Source organism: Phyllobates terribilis, unplaced genomic scaffold (assembly GCF_046119375.1).
Source record: "Phyllobates terribilis strain yellow unplaced genomic scaffold, ASM4611937v1 Scaffold_5__5_contigs__length_657084704, whole genome shotgun sequence".
Classification (NCBI taxonomy): domain Eukaryota; kingdom Metazoa; phylum Chordata; class Amphibia; order Anura; family Dendrobatidae; genus Phyllobates; species Phyllobates terribilis.
Window position 1 is genome coordinate 39,392,671 of NW_027362765.1, and position 22,516 is coordinate 39,415,186.

At 45.4% G+C, this 22,516-nt stretch overlaps 1 protein-coding gene across 4 annotated transcripts in view; it reads right to left on the bottom strand.

The window, feature by feature from the left end:
- Window positions 1-22,516, bottom strand: part of LOC141270614 (uncharacterized) — a 239,212-nt gene that overhangs the window by 97,042 nt on the left and 119,654 nt on the right. The window contains exon 1 of one of the 4 annotated variants that reach the window (XM_073680684.1): window positions 1,637-1,703. The exons of the other annotated variants lie outside the window; for them this stretch is intronic. The gene's annotated coding sequence lies outside the window, so the exon portion shown is untranslated. Of the gene's footprint in view, window positions 1-1,636; window positions 1,704-22,516 lie in introns of those variants that run through there. 4 annotated transcript variants of the gene reach the window in all.

The window sequence follows — 22,516 nt, forward strand, 5'->3', positions numbered from 1 at the left end:
ACTGTCCTTTTAAAGGAATAGAGGAATCCAAGTTATCTGTAAACAGAAAGATTGTGAGGGAATATTTAGCTAACATAAATGAGTTCAAGTCTCCAGGTCCAGATGAATTACACCCCAGAGTACTGAAGGAGATCGTAGAAGAAATTTTAGAACCACTCTCCATAATCTTTGAAAATTCTTGGAGAACAGGAGAAGTCCCAGAAGACTGGAGAAGAGCAAATGTTGTTCCTATCTTCAAAAAGGGGAAGAAGGTGGACCCAGGGAACTATAGGCCGGTGAGTCTGACTTCTATACCAGGAAAGATCTTTGAACAAATTATTAAACAACATGTATGTAAGTACCTGGATAAGAAAGAAGTGATTAACCAGAGTCAGCATGGGTTTGTAACTAACAAGTCATGTCAGACTAACTTAATTTCCTTCTATGACAGAATCACTGACTGGGTGGATCAGGGAAATGCTGTAGATATAGTATATCTTGACTTCAGCAAAGCATTTGACAAAGTATCTCACACCATCCTTATTGAAAAAATGACCAAGTATGCAATGGACCAGGCAACTGTTAGGTAGATTCATAACTGGCTTAGTGATCGGACTCAAAGGGTGGTTGTAAATGGCTTCACATCCAGCTGGATGAATGTCTCAAGTGGGGTACCACAGGGCTCCGTCCTGGGACCTGTATTGTTCAACATCTTTATCAATGATTTAGATGAAGGAATTGATGGTAGACTGATTAAATTTGCTGATGACACAAAGCTAGGAGGGATAGCTAATACTAGAGAAGAGAGAGAGAGGATTCAAAAAGACCTAAATAAACTGGAGCAGTGGGCAGCAACCAACAGAATGGTTTTTAACAGGGAAAAATGCAAAGTACTACATCTGGGCAACAAAAATGAAAAAAGCATATACAGAATGGGAGGAATAGAGCTAAGCAACAGTACATGTGAAAAAGACTTAGGTATACTAATAGATCATAGACTGAACATGAGTCAACAGTGTGATGCAGCAGCAAAAAAGGCAAATACAATTCTGGGATGTATTAACAGAAGCATACAGTCTAGATCACGTGAAGTCATTATCGGTCTTTACTCCTCTTTGGTCAGACCTCATCTGGAATACTGTGTACAGTTTTGGGCACCACATTTTAAAAAAGACATAGACAAACTGGAGCAAGTTCAGACAAGAGCGACCAGAATGGTGACCGGTCTGCAAACCATGTCCTATGAGGAACGGTTGCAGGATTTGGGAATGTTTAGCTTGCAAAAAAGAAGACTGAGAGGAGACTTAATAGCTGTCTACAAATATGTCAAGGGCTGTCACATTGTAGAAGGATCATCTTTATTCTCATTTGCACAAGGAAAGACTAGAAGCAATGGGATGAAACTAAATGGGAGGAGACACAGATTAGATATTAGAAAAAACTTTTTGACAGTTAGGGTGATTAATGAGTGGAACAGGCTGCCACGAGAGGTGGTGAGTTCCCCTTCAATGGACGTCTTCAAACAGAGGCTGGACAGACATCTGTCTGAGATGATCTAGTGAATCCTGCTTTGAGCAGGGGGTTGGACCAGATGACCCAGGAGGTCCCTTCCAACTCTACCATTCTATGATTCTATGATTCTATGATCTCCACATACCTCCACCTGCAGAGCCGCCACCACATATATGGCTGTTCTGTGCACAGGACCTGTGATGAGGTCACAGGAGGGGAGGAGTCAGGGGTCACATGATCAGGGGCCTCAGTGGATGCAGGACTCTGCTGTGCTGGTTGTCATGGTGCTGGATGAGGTGAAGGTTATGTGTGGGGTCAGGAGGGGTTTACAGTGTGGATGTAGCAGAGCCGCGTGTGTACGAGGTGTACGGAGCGGAGCCGCGTGTGTACGAGGTGTACGGAGCAGAGCCGTGTGTGTACGAGGTGTACGGAGCGGAGCCGCGCGTGTACGAGGTGTACGGAGCAGAGCCGTGTGTGTACGAGGTGTAGAGAGCGGAGCCGCGTGTCTACGAGGTGTACGGAGCAGAGCCGCGCGTGTACGAGGGGTACGGAGCAGAGCCGCGTGTGTACGAGGTGTACTGAGCGGAGCCAGGTGTGTACGAGGTGTACGGAGCGGAGCCGCGTGTGTACGAGGTGTACTGAGCGGAGCCAGGTGTGTACGAGGTGTACGGAGCGGAGCCGCGTGTGTACGAGGTGTACGGAGCGGAGCCACGTGTGTACGAGGTGTACGAAGCGGAGCCACGTGTGTACGAGGTGTACGAAGCGGAGCCGCGTGTGTACGAGGTGTACGGAGCAGAGCCGCGTGTGTACGAGGTGTACGGAGCAGAGCCGCGTGTGTACGAGGTGTACGGAGCAGAGCCGCGTGTGTACGAGGTGTACGGAGCGGAGCCGCGTGTGTACGAGGTGTACGGAGCGGAGCCGCGCGTGTACGAGGTGTACGGAGCGGAGCCGCGCGTGTACGAGGTGTACGGAGCGGAGCCGCGCGTGTACGAGGTGTACGGAGCGGAGCCGCGCGTGTACGAGGTGTACTGAGCGGAGCCAGGTGTGTACGAGGTGTACGGAGCGGAGCCGCGTGTGTACGAGGCGTACGGAGCGGAGCCACGCGTGTAGGAGGCGTACGGAGCGGAGCCGCGCGTGTAGGAGGCGTACGGAGCCGTGCGTGTAGGAGGCGTACGGAGTGGAGCCGCGCGTGTAGGAGGCGTACGGAGCGGAGCCGCGCGAGTAGGAGGCGTACGGAGCGGAGCCGCGCGAGTAGGAGGCGTACGGAGCGGAGCCGCGTGTGTAGGAGGCGTACGGAGCGGAGCCGCGTGTGTAGGAGGCGTACGGAGCGGAGCCGCGCGTGTAGGAGGCGTACGGAGCTGAGCCGCGCGTGTAGGAGGCGTGAGGAGCGGAGCCGCGCGTGTAGGAGGCGTGAGGAGCGGAGCCGCGCGTGTAGGAGGCGTGAGGAGCGGAGCCGCGCGTGTAAGAGGCGTGCGGAGCCGAGCCGCGCGTGTACGAGGCGTGCGGAGCCGAGCCGCGCGTGTACGAGGCGTGCGGAGCGGAGCCGCGCATGTACGAGGCGTGCGGAGTGGATCCGCGCGTGTCAGAGGTGTGCGGAGTGGAGCCGTGTGTGTATATGGTGTTTTTCAAAAATAGCAATTTAAACCAGTCTAGTAGTTCATAGCAAATTGGTATTCAAAGTTTCTAACTTCTTTAATTCTTGTGTATAAGTCTAGGAGGCAAGGGGGAGATGTTTGCTATTAAACATGTCACTGCTGTCAATATACTTAAAATAAGTTTAACGTTTTTTTTAGTTTTAACCTGCGGAAAAAAACTAAGCAAGAAACACTGAGGCTCTAGAGGTAGAATAAGACCGAAGAATTGGTTAATTACGGTTTGACATTGGTCCAAAAAGGGATGATGAAGGGGCAATCCCAGAAGCTAGTTCCTCTATCTGCTTTACATCTCAAACATAATGGAGGAATAGATGGGTCCATTTTATTTAGTTGTTCTGGGGTGTGGTACCAGAAATGTAATATTTTATATTGGTTTTCTTTGTATGTAATACAGGAAGCTGTAGTGTTTGCTCTGGAGCAAACAAGTCTTCACTCCAAATCTTCCAAGGGTCTTCCAAGATAGGATTCCCATTTAAGCATATATGGGTGCCTAGCAAGGAAGTCCGGGTTTGGGTGCTGTAAAATACCATAGATATCGGAGATCAGGTCTTTTGTCGAGGGACCTGCTCTGCATAATTGTTCAAATGGTGTAGGACTGGAGACCTGTAAGGAGCGAAAGATGGAAGAGGCGAAGTATTTAATTTTAATATATTGGAATAGAGAAAGGTTGTGCACCGAGAGTTTAGATTTCATTTCTTCATATGAGTAGAGTTTCCTTGTTAGTATGTTGGTGATGTCTGCGAAGTTAAACAAGTCAGTACCACTCCAAATATTTGTAAGAAAGAGTCCTACTATCGGGAAGGTGTGGATGAAATAGGAAGGAGTCCTCAACTCCATAGAGAGCGCTTCCTGTTTAGCTTTGCAGTCTTTTTTTAGTCTAGCTCCCAATGCAATACAGTGACCTCGAAAAACTGATTTATGGGCTTTCCATAATATTGCTTCCAAGGAGACTGAGCCTTTATTAAGTTCAAAATAGGTTTGGAGATGGGAGCGTTGTTCTTCTCTAATGGGGGGTTTGAGCAAGAGGGATTCGTTGAGTCTCCCAGTGACATAAGCGTGTGAAAACCTGGGCGTCCTTAATCGAAACTTCCACATGGGCATGATCAGACCATGTTACTTGACCTAGCTCAGCTCTTGTTAGTATGCGCAATAGAGGGGTGTTTCCGAAGAAGTAGTCTATGCGTGTATAAGTATTATGGGGTGGTGAGAAAAAGGAAAAGGACCTATCTTCAGGGTGATTAATTCTCCATAGGTCAGAGAGAATGTCTACGGATAAGTCTACGGAATTCTCTGGATAAGTGGGTTTGGGATTGGGATGGTGGTTTGTTATTTAGAGACAATCTGTCCCGTCGTTCAGAAAACATCATATTAAAGTACCCCCAGAGAAGAGTTGCAGAAGGTGGGAGGCATGAGATTTTAAGTAGGATTATTTTAAGAAATGTAATTGGGATGCATTAGGCGCATAGATATTACATGATATAAGAGGATTCCCTCTAAAAGTGCCTTGTAAGATTACATATCTCCCATTAGGATCTATGTAAGAGGAGGTTATTTGGATTGGACATGATTTAGATATTAAGAATGCAACTCCGACTTTCTTTCTTTCTTGTGTGACTGAGTATATTGTAGGATAGTACTTTAGTGCGAAATTGAAAGTACCAGACTTATTAAAATGGGTTTCCTGGAGAAATACCGCTTCGGCCCTCAGGGATTTCATTTCTATGAGGAGTAGACATCTTTTGACGTTTGAGTTAGTGTGACATGCAGAAGTAGTGCTATGCTTTAAAAGCATTCAGCAACTATTAGAAGTAACACAAGCACATAAGACAGAAAGTGTTGTTCTTCAAAAGCATCCAGCAACTAGAGGGGTTAACACAGTCACAGGAGAATGGGGGTGTTTTAGCAGAGCCCCAGGGTGATTGTGGGGAAGTTGTTTACTCTCTGGCTGGAGCCAAAGAGAAAGGGTGTGTGTGTGTTCTGTATCTCACAGAACCCCCCCTGCAAGTGAAAAGGATTCAAGTCAGGAGTGAAGCTAAGCACAGGTCAGGTAGAGTTCCTGAACTAACAGTGCAGAGTATTGTCAGGCAGAAAGATAAGGACTGGAATAAATGGTGTCACAGGGATCATCTCCCTCAGCAAACCCCCTCCTCTCCTCCATCTCACTGTGCTGTAAGGAATGCTGTGTTCATTAATGTGCCTTTGCATTAGAACTGTGCTGTCCTGTACTACTGGGAAGACTGTGAACTGCTGTGCAGCTAAGGAAACTACTGTTTGCCACTGGAGCCTGTTGCTGATAAGACTTAACTTGCACTGGCTGTGCGGCTTCTTATTAAATGCTACTGTTCTACCATTTATGAGGACTCTTGTCAAGTGTGTCTGGTCAGCAAGTGAAACAACCTACGTGTCTGTGCCTGAGGGTCAGTACCCCTGTGTGCCTGAGAGAAGCTGCAGCACAGGGTCTATGGTCGCCCTGAGTAACGGTTCCCCCAGGATTCGGGTGTGATTTGTGTGTGGATGCTGGTGTAACTTACCACTCTCAGGGGTTGGGCAGAAAGAACAACAAGACAATCCAAAGCTTCTTGATAGGATAGGTCTAGAAACATAGGGGAGGGAGGGAAACACAAAAGGGTATGGGTGAAACAGTAATTTTGAACATTTATAAGTTTAACAAAAAAGGTTAAGCAATGAACAGTTTTTCAGTAAATCCTTAGTTAAAGATTATAGGTTCCCTAGGGAGATCCCAAAGTCAGAGGAAAACATTTCCCTAGCTCATGGTCTCTGTGGGAGATCTAAGGTTATATACAATACTCCTAGAAGAGGAGACCGAATAGCTATAACTCTTAGAGTAGAACGAGTAGACAAATAGGTTGACAGGTATCCATAAACCCCAATACTCTGGCAATTATTCAATTGTTACAAACGCAGTAATAGGCTACAATATGATATTTAACTGGGGGAAAGAACATTTGTAACAACCTTAAACTTCTATATCAAATCACATGGGGATCAGTTGGTAGTTTAAGTATTGTCACAGTGGTAGGAGATCATGGGGGATCGTGGTCTACAGATAGTGGAGAAGATTGAGCAGATAGTGGTCTTTTGCACTTTTTATTGGCTGACTGCCACAACGGAGATGGAGCAGGTGGCAAGGTTTCCAGTTCCCAGTCTGGAAGGTCCGGGACAGGAATGTCGAAGATTTTGCAGAAATTTGGGAGATCTTCATGTAATTTGAATGTGTCCGATTTGCCTTCCTTTCTTGCCGTAAGCGAAAAAGGTAAAGATAATCGGTAAATGATTTGATGGTCCTTTAAAAGTAGAGAGGAGGGACGTAGGTGGCGTCTTTTTTGTAAAGTTATCCAAGAGAGGTCTGGGAAGATTTGGAATGGAATGTTTTTATATTCTAGATTCCGAGTATTTCGCGCTTCTTTTGTGGTAAAGTCATTGACGCAGCAAATGATATCCCGAGATGAGGAAGAAGATCCCTTTGGTTTAAGAGCCAGATGCGCTCTGTCAAATTTAATTTTATTAGATTGTGGTAGATCTAGGATTTTGTTGAAGATGGATTCTAGAGTCTTTTGGAGGTCTTCTGTCCTGTCTGTTTCAGGAAGGCCTCTCAGGCGTATAGTGTTCCTATGTCCTCTATTATCAAGGTCTTCTAGATGACTGTTAATAATCCTGAGAATATCGGCTTGTGAGGTAATCGCTCGTTGAATGAGATGTAAGTGTTTGCACGTTTCATCGTGAGTTTCTTCTAAGGAATCCATGCGTTCTACAATAAGTTTGATGTCCTGTCTTGCTGCTGGTATTTCTGCCCTGCAGTTGGATTTAACCTCAAATATAAGAGCTTTAAAGTCTTTTTTAGTTGGAAGATGTTTTAAATAAGAATGAAGTTCTTCAGATATAGATAGTCTTTGGCGCAGGTTAGCTGTGGAGTGAGAAGAGCTCAAAGAATCACCCCAAGGATCCGGTCCCTCCGTTAAATTTGGGAAGGATGGGGATGACTCCTAAGTTTTCAGGGGAGTTCTCCCAGTCCTTGGAAGTAAGGGTTTCCCTGGGAATGTCTTTTTGTTGGGATCTTTGCGGTTTTGGAGACATATTGTTTGTAAAGGAGGAAGTCTTTATTGCTGTATCTTTAGTAGTTTGGGATTTATTGATAGTGTCTTTTAGATTGTTTAAAGCAGTTGGAGGGGCACTGGTAGCGCGTGTGGATGAAGTGGATCTCAAGGATATTAGTCTTGTGTCGTGCTTTTCTTTTTTTTTATGTGTTTCAGGATTGATGAAAAAGTTGTCTATAGTATTAGGACGAATTATTAAAGATCGGGAGGGGCCTGATTTCTTTCCACTTACAGAATTTTTCCCCATCAGATCTGATGCGGGTTTGATGTTGAGCCTATCTCATTTCCAGGTATAGGAAGTCTTTTTAGATCATATGGTCATCTTTTGTTTTGTGGAATTATGCCTGGCTGAGGTAAGATGTCAATGGAGAGAGCCTTTGATGGTATATTCCCAGTATACGGAAACATATTCCCAGTATAGGCACAATGCGGCAGTAGAACTTTAAAATCTTATACTTTTTAAAACTCTGAGTATTTGCTTATACAGCCACCAGAGGACGCTGTTACTTTATGAATTTGGTTGTTGATGTATATTGTGGAGTGGAGGAATTCAGAAAAGTTCTATGCTCAGTATGTTTTCATACGTTTCTAAGGTCAGCTATATGGTGTATAGCAAGATGAGGCGTCTCTTCCAAGCTAATTGAGATTTGGGATTTCCAAAAAGTTTAAAGAAGTTGTGCACTACTTTATTTTATTCCCCCAATGTACCCCCCCGGGGCCCCTAAGACTTTTTGTAAATACCTTCCGTTGCAGATAATGCCTGTGAGCGGCGCTATCGGTGGTCGCTCACAGGCATCACATGACCCCGCACTGATGTCACGACAAGTGAGGCGTGACTCAGCGCTGGGGTCCCCGCGGTGGCTGCTGGGTTGTGGGTAGGGTTACCCCCCACGTCACACGCAGCATCCACCGCACGCTTTCCCAATGAATGGGGAGAGGGAGAGCGTGTGGTGGATGCCGGGTGTGACGTGGGGGTAACCCCACCCACAGCCTGGCATCCACCGTGGAACCAGGAAGACAAACACCCCCAGCTGCAGCGTGAGCGGCTAGCGATAGTGCCGCTCACAGTCAGTATCTGCAACAGAAGATATCTACAAAAAGTCTTAGGGGCCCCGGGGTGATACATGGGGGGGGGGGTAATCTAAAGTAGTGGACAACCCCTTTACAGGTGGGAGGGGAGGGGTTAAAAGAGAGGGAGACGCCAATAGAGTAGTTCTGTCCTCTCTGGTTATTGTATGGAGATTCTGAAGTGTGGAAGGCAATGAGAGCAAACAGCACTTTGGAGACCGTACTACAGGGGGGAAAGGGGATACCCCAATAGCTGTAACTTATCTTTATGGGGTACCTCTCAGGAGCTTCCCCTGACCCTGGTGGGCCGGTGTTTACTGCACTTTGGAGGGACGTCCCGGCTGCAGAGAGAGGGGGATGGGGATCTCACCTAACCCCGAGCGTCAGATCAGAGAGGCTGGGATCTCCCCCGCAGACTCCCCGCCCGTCGCCGTCCAGCAGCCTGCTGAGTGAGGGTAGTGGTGTCTTCCCCTTCGTCCCCACCTTAGAAGTCGCGGGGTTCTCCCGGCTCCAGCGGCAGCGCGGACAGCAGAGCTTTGGGCCTGGGGCACCTCCTCCTCCGCCTCCATCCCCGCAGCCTCAGCAGCCGGCGCGACGACCGCACTGAGCCCGCCGCTCCACCAAAGGTCAACCACGCCAGGCACAATCTCCGACCAGTTAAGTGATCTGTTTCCGGCTTAGCGGGTGTCCTCACGGGAGCAGCAGTCAGTGACACTGCCCGGCCTGGTCCCAGACAGATTTCTCCAACAGGTCTCACCTCGACTGTAAGTCACGTCCGGGTCGGCCTGCAGCACAGGCCGAGGCCTCAGATCCATGTGTAGGCCTCAAATATTCAGAGCGGCGTACCAAGTTCAAAAAGGAATCAAAAGAGTCACGCTGTCATGTAGGGGCCTAATCTTGTAGTTTGGGCCGCGGATGGGGGTCAGAACCCCTTGGATTCAGTGGATTAGTATCCTGTGGGTAGAGAGATGTTAAACATGCGTCCTGCTCTCTCAGCCTCCAGACATGTCCCCCCTTACTGAGTGTTTTAAGTCTTCACCATTAGAGGATGCCATTTCTTTTTGGAAGCTTTTTCAGTATTACTCTGCAGATTCCTCTCAGCTGTTCTGTGCTATGTGGCTGAATCACAGTTAGGCTTGATGACTTCATATCTCTTCTATTGTCCATAGATCTTAAAATTCTCACAAAACCTCTGGCCTCTAGAAACTCTAAAGTTGTTAATACAGTAGTAGATCTAGATCACTGTCTTTATGCCATAGAAAGCTATATTTGAATTTGCAGATAATGTGTGCCATCGTGTGCTATGCTCTGTTGATGCAGTCAAAGAATTTGACAGCATAGAGTGGCCTGATCTATGGATGGTCTTTAGGAAAAAGGGCTTTGGGGAGCGGTTTATTTCCTGGATTCAACTTCTATATGTTAGGGCTTAAACCACAATTAGAGTTAACGACTATGAGATGGAAGTGTTTCAGTTGGGAAAACAGGAGTGTCTTTTTGTCCCCCTTTTTATTTGCCCTTATGATAGATCCATTGGCAGCAAGCATCAGAGCATCATCAGCAAAAGTGGGGTTTAAGCATGACACAAGGCATGAAAATATAGCCCTCTGTGCGGATGAAATATAGCTATTCTTTGGAGATAGTAACTCCTCTTTAAGCACAGCAATGTCTGTTATAGAGCAGTTTAGTCAACATTCAGGGCTTACAATTAATTGGTGGTTGTACCAGTTGATATCCCTCTTGAAACATCTATTAGTGCTAATCTGCCAGTGATATGTGTTACATCCTTTTAAGCACCACTTCAGCATTTTTTAAATTCTACCACTGCAGTGATGCTACTTAATCTAACTTCCCTGCACTTAGTCTCATATTTACCAGCTGCTGTCTCCATCTCTTATCGGCTCCGATCCAGTCGGTCTTCAACAGTTTGTGACCTGCCGGATTGCCTTTGATTGGCAGCAATGAAAGGCAGAGAGCTGGTTTCATAGCCAGGTAATTACTCTGGACAAAAGAGACACATTGATGAAGCACCGACACACCATGGTCCTGATTGGACGGCTAAACAGCCACTCCAGACACTGACAGCTCAGCACACCCCAGCATCCAATTGGATAGCTGAGCTGTCCATCACCATACTGACAGCTCAGCATACCCCATTCCTAGATTGCCATTCATCGTGTCCAGATACTCAGATAGGAGGAATCATGACAGTACCCCTTCTTCTGGGTGGGTACCGGACCCCCAGCTTTCCAAGGAAACCTGCAATGGAAGGTCCTGATCGGACGATCCATTTTCACAGAATGAGCTGGGACCCAGGATTTCTCTTCGAGTCCTTCAATAAACAAGATACTGGAGGGAATTTTGGACCCTCCGAGAAACCACAATCTTCTGCACCTTGTACTTTAACCCTTGTGGTAGGACGACTCACTCAGCCACTTCCGGAAGTAGACTCAGGAACCCGGGTTTTCTTTGCAGGCTTTATTAGCAGCATAAAGCTCTGCACTCCAGCAAAATAAATACAGCCTTACTCGGCTAAACCACAAAAACAAAAGATAAACTATAGCTAGCACAGTCCATATACAGTACAGACACACCTTCTCATTTAAAGATTTTTCTGTATTTTTATGACTTTGAAAATTGTACATTCACACTGAAGGCATCAAAACTATGAATTAACACATGTGGAATTATATACTTAACAACAAAGTGTGAAACAACTGAAAATATGTCTTATATTCTAGGTTCTTCAAAGTAGCCACCTTTTGCTTTGAGGACTGCTTTGCACACTCTTGGCATTCTGTTGATGAGCTTCAATAGGTAGTCACCGGAAATGGTCTTCCAACAATCTTCAAGGAGTACCCAGAGATGCTTAGCACTTGTTGGCCCTTTTGCCTTCACTCTGCGGTCCAGCTCACCCCAAACCATCTCGATTGGCTGAACATTTAAACGATGCTCAGACACACCCTGAGGTGGAGGTATGGGGAATGACATCCCTCCCATCACTGTCATTCCCCTAAAACCACCCTTTAAGTGAGTTAACCTACCAGCATATAACATGCTGGCAGAAAGTCCATTGGTTTCAGTTTACATAGGCTAGCAACCTGTGCGACCCATACCTCCCCTCATATACCATACCAGTGACTCTGTCACACCCTCTATTAACAGAAAATGGAGGAGGCGGAGATGAGGGAGACAATGCAGAAGGGGTAAATTCTTTCAATAGGGACTTGTGATAAACATTCAGAATACGAAGTGAGGGAGGACCTTTTAATCTAATAGAAACTGGGTTGATTGCCTTCAGAATTTCATACAGGCCAATAAATTTAGGACCCAACTTTGCCAAAGGTACCTTCAGCTTAATATTTTTTGATGATAACCGCACCTTATCACCTACCCTGAAGATGGGATCCCCCAAACGTTTCCTATCAGCCTTCCGTTTTTGGCGACACTAAGCCACCCCAATATTCTTTTACACCTCCTTCCAGAAATCCCCAAGTTTCTGTATGGCAACATCTACTCCAGGACACCCAGAACTCATTCTAGAAAATTCACCAAGATGTGGATGAAAACCATAATTACAAAAAAGAGGCGAGGTTCCAGTGATCTGATTGACCTGGCTGTTAAAGGCAAAGTCATCAATAGGTAAAAATAAGGACCAGTCCTCCCGCTGAGCCGCAACAAAACACCTTCAAATTTGTCCTTTCTGTCTGACCAATTATTTTCAGGGTGGTAAGCAGATAAAAATGACAAATCGATCCTCAATTTCTTACGAAAAGCTTTCGAGAATTTGGACACAAATTTCAACCCCTATCAGATACAATTTTCAGAGGGATTCCATGCAATCTCACCACATCATTGATAAATAACCTAGCATTTGGTAACCCTGATAACGAAACAAAATGAGCTCGTTTACTGACTCGGTCAACTACCACCCAAATAGCAGTTTTCCCTCCAGACAAGGGAAATTCGTGATGAAATCCATGGACAAATGAGTCCAAGATCTTTCTGGAATTGGCAATGGAATCAATTCCCCAGCCAGCCGGTTATAACAGACTTAAGCGCATGCACAAACTTCACAGAGAGATAAAAAATCTTTAATATCATTAATCATAGATGGCTACCAAAAGAGTCTAGCAATAGCTATCTGTGTAGCTGTGACCCCAGGATGGCCACTCCAGACAGAATCATGAAACTCCTGCAACAGACGCAATCGTAAGTATACAGGCACAAATAATTTGGACCCTGGATTAGAGGAAGGAGTCAGTGACTGGACTCTACGGATCCCCCCTTCCAACTCCGAGGATACCATAGAAACCACAATACTCTGAGGAAGGAAGGGTGGAGGATGAAGGTTCTGGAGGAGAAACTAAATCAAGGCTGCGTGATAAGGCATCAGACCTCACGTTCTTGGTCCCAGGATTGAACGTAATAGAAAAAGTCAATCTAGAAAAAAATTACGACCATCTGGCCTGTCTAACAGTTAGCCGTTTAGTTGACTCAATATAAAGTTAAATGTTTATTATCTGTCACCACAGTGACCTGATGAATAGCTCTCTCCAAAAAATGTCTCCATTCTTCAAACTTGACAGCGAGCAGCTTGCTATTCCCAATATCATAATTTTTCTCAGTGGACAAAAATTTCCTAGAGTTGGTCAGAGTTTTGGAACCTTGAGATATTACAGCCTCTACCCTGACCTACCGAAGCATCCACCTTCACAGTGAACAGTTTCTGGAGAACTGGTTGGATTAAAACTGGAGCGGACATGAAACACTCCTTCAATTTATTAAAGGCCCCAATAGCATCCGGCGACCAAACCTCAAGATCCGCCCCTTTACGTGTGAGATCAGTCAGAGGTTTAACGATCTTCGAAAAGCTCCTAATAAACGTTCTGTAGTGATTGATGAATCCTAGAAATCGTTGCAATGCTTTAAAGCGAACCCGTCAACAGGATTTAGCCCTACAACCTAAAAGGCTTGGCTATAATGGTGCTGTGATGCTGATTAATATGGTACTTGATGTGAAGGGATCCACTCAGTGGCTGCTGAATACTCACCTTATGAAGTTTTCAGAAAATTACGTCTTCTGTGTTACAGTGCGCTTCGGGGCAGGACGTTCGGGCAGGATCTTTTTCTCATTCTCTTCACCTTCTCCAGCCTCCTCTGTTTCTTGTGCAGGTCACTGATTATTCAGTGCCTCCTTTTTAAAATTCCGTGCCTTTGCAATCACTGTGTGGGCGGTGCATGCGCAATGGAAGCCTGCATCCTGTGTGCACAACTTCAATAAAATGGCTCCGGAGGCAGCGCATGCACAGATCGAGATTTCGGCTCTGAACTGGTTTTTCTCCCTGGGCCATTATAGGTTTGGGAGAAGCTAACTTTACATCAGAAGATACAGGCGTCAAAGCTACTGCTGGCAGCGGAGGGCTCTGGGATGCAGCCATCACACTAGAAAACTGAACCTGCAACTGGGACTGTGGCATTTAAAGTGTCTGATGCTTCCTGGCCCGATCCTGAATTACCTGGGTCAAATTTATAACCTGATCGCACAGTGTACGAATAGGATCCATACTGGTGGGAAAGAAAAGTCAGGCCAATTGTAATGTGACGCTATTCACTACTCACGGATAAGTCGTGAGGCAGGTCCAAGGTCAAAAGCCAAGAGAGTATGTCATAGACTGAGGGGTGAGATGAAAGCGTTGTCAGGAAACAGTCCAAGGTCAATATTCTAAAAAGGTAGCAAATCACGACAAAAGGGCTAGGCAAAAAGGATGGCTAAGACAAATCCTAGGTCAAGCAGCAAAGATCAGAATACCAGACAAGGAGCATATAGCAAGCAGACACTTCATAAGTAAGGGTACAATTGGCAACAATCAAAAGCAGAGAGCTGGTTAAATAGCCAGGTAATTACTCTGGACAAGTGACACATGGATGAAGCCCCAGCACACCCTGGTCTTGATTGGACTGCTAAGCTGTTACTCCAGACACTGACAGCTCAGGATGCCCCAGCGTCCGATTGGCCGGCTATGCTGTTCATCACCATTCTGACAGCTCAGCAGGCCCCAGTATTTGATTGGACAGCAGAACTATCATTCACTGCGTCCAGACACTCAGGAGGAATTGTGACAATTATTTTGCCACTGAATAGGGGCAATCACAAGAGGGCCTATGGGGACATTACAAAAGGGGCTGGCTGTGGAGGACATTATACTGGGAACATCATATTATATGAAGGCCTGTGGGGGCACTTTATACCTGGGTTGTGGCGACATCATACTATATAAGGTGCTGTGGGGACATCATACTATAAAGCGGACTGTGGGGGGCATCATACTTTATAGAGAGCTGTGGGGGACATTATATAGGGGAAGGCAACCGAGTACAAAGTGGGACAGTAGAAGAGCACTTGGGGGAGCACAGGACGGATGGGGGGAAGGAGCACATTGAAAATTACATCTGAAGGCTGCATGTAGTGGAGGTGAGGGGTCCCTTCCCATTATTCATGAGGAATACTTAGCCCAAGTGTATTATCTCCTATCAACCTGAGCTGGAGAAGATCAAGGGAGTGTAACGATACTGGTGTAGTACTGCTGGAAATCAGTGGCCGAAGGGGCACAAGAAGGAACAGCAAATGGTAGTAGAACTTCTTGGAGATAGCAAGAAGTTGTAGGAAACAATCCGTAGATAAATTAGAACAGACTGGGTAAGAATGTTCAGGAGCTGGGGACTGAAGCTAAACTAACAGCTAGACACAACACTCAAGCAATGAGTGAGAGATCCAAAGCTTTAAGTAGGCCGAAACAAGATGGATTCCATAGATTCAGAATCAGCCATCCTGGAAAAGGGCAATTGTAAAACACAACAGCAGCCTCCCGTGGTAAGGAATGAAACTGCAACATAATTATTGAAGTGAACAATAGTGACCACTGTAGAAGGCAACAGAATTCCTGACATTACTCCCCCTTTCAACAGCGGCCTCCGGACGATGCTTGGCTTGGTTTGTGTGGGTATTTTTGGTGAAACTCTTTAAGCAATTGAGGAGTATTGATATTTTCTACAGGTTCCCAGAAGTTCTCTTCAGGGCCGTACCCTTGCCACTTTATTAAGTACTGCAACTTGTTTCTGTATATTCTGGAATCCAGGACCTTTTCAACTGTGTAATGTTCTTGCCCATCCACTTCAATAGGATCAGGAGGAGGAAGACGACTCCCTGGAAAAGGATTTGGAACAAATGGCTTTAGTAAGGAGACATGGAACATTTGATTTATCTTCATTGTTCTGGGAAGTTGAAGGCGAAAAACTACTGAGCTAACTTGTCCAATTATTTTAAATGGACGAATACATTTTTGACCCAGTTTTGGTGCGGGTACATGGAGTTTCAAATTCTTGGTGGAAAGCCATACTTCATCACGCACTTGGAAGCTTGGAGAAGGTCTGCAAGATTTTTCTGCTGCTTCCTTATATTTCTCCTGGACAATTCTTAAAGTGTATTTTAGTATTTCCAGATTCTGTTGCAGGGATTGTATTCTCTTGGTGACAGCAGGGATAGGCGTTTCTCTGGGAAAATTAGGAAGGATACTTGGATGGTACCCAGAATTTGTGATGAATGGTGTTTGGTCGAAGCATTTTGAGAATTGTATGAAAATTCTGCCATAGGAAGCAAATCAACACAGTCATCCTGGAGATTACAAATGTAGCATCTGAGATATTGCTCTAAGGTTTGGTTTGTGCTTTCAGTCTGACCATTAGATTGGGGATGGAATGCAGAAGATAAACTGACATCAATGTTCAATGCTGCACAAAAATTCTTCCAGAATCTAGATGTAAACTATGTTCCACAATCAGAGACGACTTCATCTGGGACCCCATGAAGATAAAACACATTTTGAAATATAACATCAGCAGTCTCTTTAGCGGATGGTAAACCAGTGCAGGGGACAAAATGTGCGGCTTTGGTGAGTCGGTCCACCACTACTAGGATTGAACTCTTTCCATTTGAAACTGGTAGTTCCACAATAAATTCCATAGATATAGAGCCCAAAGGACGAGATGGAATTTTTAGAGACTGCAATAACCCCATTGGTGATGTGCGTGGAGTTTTATACATATCACATGTGTTACAGGAAGATACATATTGTTTAACATCTTTTTGGCAATTGGACCACCAAAAGAAACGAGGCAGAAATTCTTGTGTTTTTGAATTTATTTGTGTCCTGCTAACTTTGAGTCATGGATTAGTTTTAATATAAGTCTCACAGTTTCTGGAACATAGATGCAATGATTATGAGTCCATACTTTATTTTGAAAGGTAAGAGATATATGATCTGGTGGATGCAGAAGAATTTGGTCTGTCTCGTATACTTCCTGTATATCTTCCAGCAAGTCTTTGTTATGGATCACCTTCAGGAAGTTTTACTTAGGCAGAATAGTTGTTGGTGGTGCTGTTGTAGAAGGATCTTTGGATAAGATCCTAGATAAAGCATCAGCCATACCGTTATGGGAGCCAGGCCTGTAAGAGATAACAAAGTTGAATCAGTTCAGAAAGAGGCTCCATCGAGCCTGGCGGGGGGGGGACAAACATTTGGCAGACTTGATAAATTCGAGGTTACGATGGTCAGTTAGAACAACAATTTGTTGAGCTGCTCCTTCTAGATGATGTCTCCATTCTTCCAAAGCAGCATAATTTTTCTCTGACACGGTCAAACTTCTGGAGAAATAAGCACAAGGATGTAAAAAATCTTTTGTTCCTGTTCTTTGTGATAGAATGGCCCGTATTACACCGTCTGAAGCATCCACTTCTACAATAAAGGCATGTTCATGTTTGGGATGAATTAGTATAGGAGCTCTGGTGAACTTCGTCTTCAGGCAAGAAAAAGCATCTTGTGCTTGAGGAGACCAAACAATATGCCTTTCTTTCTTAATTTGGTGATTGGTGCAATTATACCTGAAAAATTCTTAATGAAACGCCTGTACAAATTGGCAAAGCCCACAAATCGTTGGACTTCTTTCACATTTTGTGGCGTTGGCCACTCAGTGATAGCTTGAATCTTGCTAGAGTCCATTTGCAATCCTTGAGTAGAGATTATATAGCCCAAGAACTGGATCTCTGAAACTCACATTTTTCCAGCTTAATATAAAGATCGTGGATTCTTAGATGCTCTAGCACAGTTTTCACATGATTCTGATGCTCTTCTGCAGAATTAGAAATGCCTGAATAAATTAATTAAATGCCTGCAAAATCTTCATGGAAAATACAGGAATTGATGCGGATTCTGTGGTGAAACTTACAAAATTTATTCTCACCCACAATTACTTTGAATTTGGTAACAACATATATCTACAGGAGACTGGTACAGCGATGGGAAGTAAAATGGCTCCACAGTACGCAAATCTTTTCATGGCCAAGCTTGAAAGTGACTTTTTGTCATCATATCCCATAAGGCCTCTGGCCTATTATCATTACATTGACGATATTTTAATCATCTGGATGGAGTCTGAGCAACAGCTGAAGATGTTCCATGAACACGTTAATCGATTTCATCCCACAATCAACCTAATACTCAACTACTCCTGTACTAAAATTAACTTTTTGGACACCATCATCAAGCTACAGAACAAATAGAGAAATAGAGACATCATTGTACCAGAAGCCAATTAACCGTCCAACATACCTTAAAAGGGACAGTTTCCATCCAAAACACATAAAAAACTATTGTCTACAGCCAAGCCATCAGATACAATCGGATATGTTCCAACCTTATGGATAGAGAGAGACAAACACCTTGGTGGCCTCAGAAACACCTTTTTGAATCAGGGCTACCATCCAAGAACAATTGAGAACCAGATTACAAGAGCCACCAGAATATCAAGGAATCACCTCCTACATTACAAAACTAAACAAGAAAGCAACCAGGTGCCTCTAGTAGTCACCTACAATCCAAATCTGGAGGCGCTAAGGAGAGCTGCACGGAAACTACAACCCTTACTACAAAAAGATGACCGATTACAATCCATATTTCCAGACCCCCACTTCTGTGTTTCAGGCAGCCCCCAAATCTAAGAAGCATCATTGTCAGAAGCTCCCTGTCATCTCTACCAGATACAGGAACCTTTCTTTGCAACCAGAAAAATGTAAAACCTGTCCGTTTATAATGACCACAGACAAGATAAAGATCCCCAATTCACATCAGGACTACGAGATTCTAGGTACTTTCAGCTACATCACATCTAATGTAGTGTATTTATTATATGAACTTATATGTACCAAATGCCCAGCGGGGGGTCTGTATGTAGGGGAGTCAGGGAAAAAACTTAAGACAAGGATGAATCATCATCGCCACACAATATAAGAAAAAAAAATAGATTTTCCTGTGTCCAAGCATTTTTGTCTCCCTGATCACAGCATCAAGGACATGAAATTACTGGTATTAAAAGGTCATTTCAAATCTCAGAGAGACAGAAGAGTCTGGGAATATAACCTAATGGTGGCCCTTGACACCTTTAGAGCAGGAATGAATGTGTCGTATGGATTTATGTCATTCTATATCAACTAAGGTATGTGCCCATCAGACTTGTTGGGTCATCACAACACTGGACCTAGTGTACAGGACAATAAAACCTTCACACTCCTTATCTATGAACTGCTGAAATAATTACGGCCAGAACGGTTTCTCTCTCCCATAGTTTTAGCTCTGCTTTTCATCACCTGTCTCATCTATTGCATTATTTCTGTGTCCTATTGTGTATAAATATGTGACTCTTCAGATGTTGGGTTATACTAGCCTGATGAAGAGGCCTGAGTAGTCTTGAAAGCTTGCAACTTGTTACCATCTTTTCAGTTAGCCATTAAAATGTATCAACCACTGAGGACTCTCAAATCTAAATATTTTTCTATCTACTGGCTAACACAGTACAAAAATATATATTTTCCCTAACTCCTTCCCAACATCTGTACAGCACAAGGCGGGAGCAGGTGTACTTGAGCAGGCTCACAGGCTGAGTCTCCCCATACCTGCCAGATAAGGGCTGTAACAATGCTGCCAGGGGTCTGTTGAAGCCAGAGGTCTTTGAAGCCTAACCTGTGGCTAGACTTCAAAGGAGACTGTGATTTTTACTGTATACAGCAATACTGTAGTACTGTAGCTGATCACAGACTCAAGTCTCTTGAGGGTAATAAAATACATTAAGCAAGTTTTAAAAAATACGAAAAAAATTAAACACAAAATTTGAATAACCCCCCTTTTCCCTTTGCCCATGACAGCACACTTTGAGCGAGGGATCAGCACCACCAAGGACAGGAAACCGTCTGAAAGAAAAGGGCGGTACCTCTCCCTCGCTTCAGTTGATTTCCTGTCCTTGATGGGAGCCTGTCTGTTTTTAGTATAGGGAAGAAGATGTTTTTTCTTACTAGGCTCTGTCCCGGTTGCGGAAGAACAAGCCTTCAGTGATTGGAGGCGCCGTCCGCAGGTTCCTGGTTGCTGCGTCCGTGTGGGCGCAGCTGGTGAGGATAGCTACTGCTCCCCGCAGACCGCTGCATCGCCCTCTCCCTGCCGTCCACCGGAGCTCCAAGCTGGCCGCATGCATTTAGCGGCGTCTTCCAGGTGTGGCGTAGCCCCTGACATCACGGTGCGAGGCACGCTGGGAGAGGTGTGCCGGATGACGTCGGGGGCGGATCCAAGATGGCGGCGCCCTGTGAACGCTCGCCGGTAGGTTAATGAAGCTTCGGCCGGCGGGTGCAAGGAGGAGGGAGGGCACATATCCCAGAGGAGGACCCGGATGGCACCAGACCCTATTTAAAGGTGGGTCAGGGAGGTCAGCGCTGCTCATGCTCCAGCCCTACAGTCTTGGTAAGCCATGGCAGACCAGGACAGCCAGGAGCAGCAGCAGCTGACACCCCCACATCATCAGCAGCAACAGCGTCAGCGGAAGAAGCAGGCTGACGCCCCTCAAACTGACAGTCGCTCAAGCAACCGCAGCAGTAGCCGCAGAAGTAGGGTCTCGGATGTCTCTGTGCCATCCATAAGGGATTCATCTCATATCCCGCCGCAACCTCCAAATCCGGTACCCTTCAGTGACTTCAGGGGTGAGTGATCTTCGTTAATGTCACTTGGTTTTAATAGAGGGTTTTTTTCATATGTGCTTAACCCCTAGGAGCCTGTGAAGAGTAGCTCCAAAAAGAAACACAGAATGTGTGCCATGTGCCAGATACCTCTACCCGTAGAGTGGCAGAAGGATCTATGTTCAGCCTGTATTGAGAAAACTATTGCTGAGAGTACGCCGGATTTTGCTAGTAATCTCAGGTCCATGGTCCGCTCTGAGATTCAAGGTATCCTGAAAGGGTTGCTTAGAAAGTGAAGAAAGTCCCATAAGGAAATCTCCTCTAGCTATGATTCTTCATCTCAGTCAGAGCTTCAGGCTCTTAGTGATTCCTCACCTCTTCCTCTTCGGACAGTGACTCTGGTAGGCCCTGCTTTCCTATGGAGGACACCAACAAGCTGGTTAAAGCCATCAGATCCACCATGGGGCTGAAGGAGGAAAAGGCAACTAAATCCCTAGAGGATATGATGTTTGACAGATTGGAAGAGAAAAAGAGGCACACATTCCATGTTAACCCTAAAATGCAGGCCCTTATCGATCGGGAATGGAGGAAGCCTGAAAGATCAGGGGCATTACCTTCATCTTGTAAGAAGTCCCAGGACTCCGAATCCTGTACCCCTTTGAGGATAAGGATTCGGAGTCCTGGGACAAAATTCCCAAAGTAGATGGCGCTGTGGCTCGATCCTCTAGGAAATCATCCTTGCCATTGGAGGACTCAGGTGTCTTTAGGGATGCTCTGGATAAGAAAGCAGACTCCTAACTGCGTCACGCGTGGGAAGCATCAGCAGGGGGCCTCAAGCCAGCTGTAGCAGGCACCTGTGTAGCCAGGTCATTAATGGTCTGGTTACAGCAATTGGAAGATCAGATTAAAGACAGAAAAATTCCTAGAGATAAGATCCTGTCTAATTTACCCCTAATGCAGGCAGCTTCGGCCTTCCTAACTGATACTTCAGCAGACACAATCACACTATTGGCCAGGTCAACAAACCTGTCAAATGCAGCCAGGCGGGCCTTGTGGCTCAAGGGCTGCCCAGGAGACTTTCAGTCGAAGCATAAGTTATGCTATCTCCCATGCGATGACAAGTTTCTTTTTGGCCAAAAGGCGGACGATATTCTGGAAAAGGCAGGCGACAGGAAAAGAGGCTTTCCAGGTTTCTCAGGAGATACAAGAAAATCTTAGTTTCAGAGGAGAAAATTTAACCGGGGGATAGGAAGAGATGGGACTCCAAAACTAAGAAGGAGTCAGCATATATGTTTAGGGGGCCCCCTCCGCCAAGATTAGAAAGTCCTCCCAATGACACCAGACTGAGAGTAGGTGGAAGGCTGTCCCATTTCGTTCCAGCTTGGTAGGCCATCACCTCGAATCCTTGGGTGCTAAACATAGTGAAGGAGGGCCTAAAGATACGCTTCCATCAGATTCCTCACCATACCTTTACAATGATCCCCAGGAGGAAGTCAGTAGAGGAACAGATGGACTTGGAGGCAGAAATTTTAGGCTTAATAGAGAAACAAGTCCTTCTCGAGGTCCCAGAGACGCAAAAGGGAAGGGGATTTTATTCCCCCCTTTTTCTGATAAAAAAAACAAATGGGTCCTTAAGGACTATTATCAACCTCAGGGGCCTAAACCAGCTAGCGGAGAACCGGACGTTCAAGATGGAATCGGTGAACTCTGCAGTAAAGCTACTCCACCTCAATTGCTTTATGGCAGTAGTCGACTTGAAGGCCGCTTATTACCACGTCCCTATCCATCCAGTCTACCAAAAGTACTTAAGGGTAGCCTTATTTGTACGAGGGGAACTGAGACATTTCCAATTCACGGCCCTTCCATTCGGTCTCTCAGTAACTCCAAGAATATTCACGAAACTCAATGCGGAAGTAACAGCCTTTCTACGGATCAGGAACGTGGTGATTTTCCCCTACCTAGACGATTTTCTTGCTGTAGGGAGATCGAAGAGCTACTGTTCCGCTCAGGTATTAGAGATCACAATGCTTTTACAGCAGCTAGGTTGGCTGATAAATTTCCAGAAGTCAAGGTTAACCCCCTCAAGGTCACAGATCTTTCTGGGTCTAACCTTGGTTTCTGAGCTCCGTGCCTGT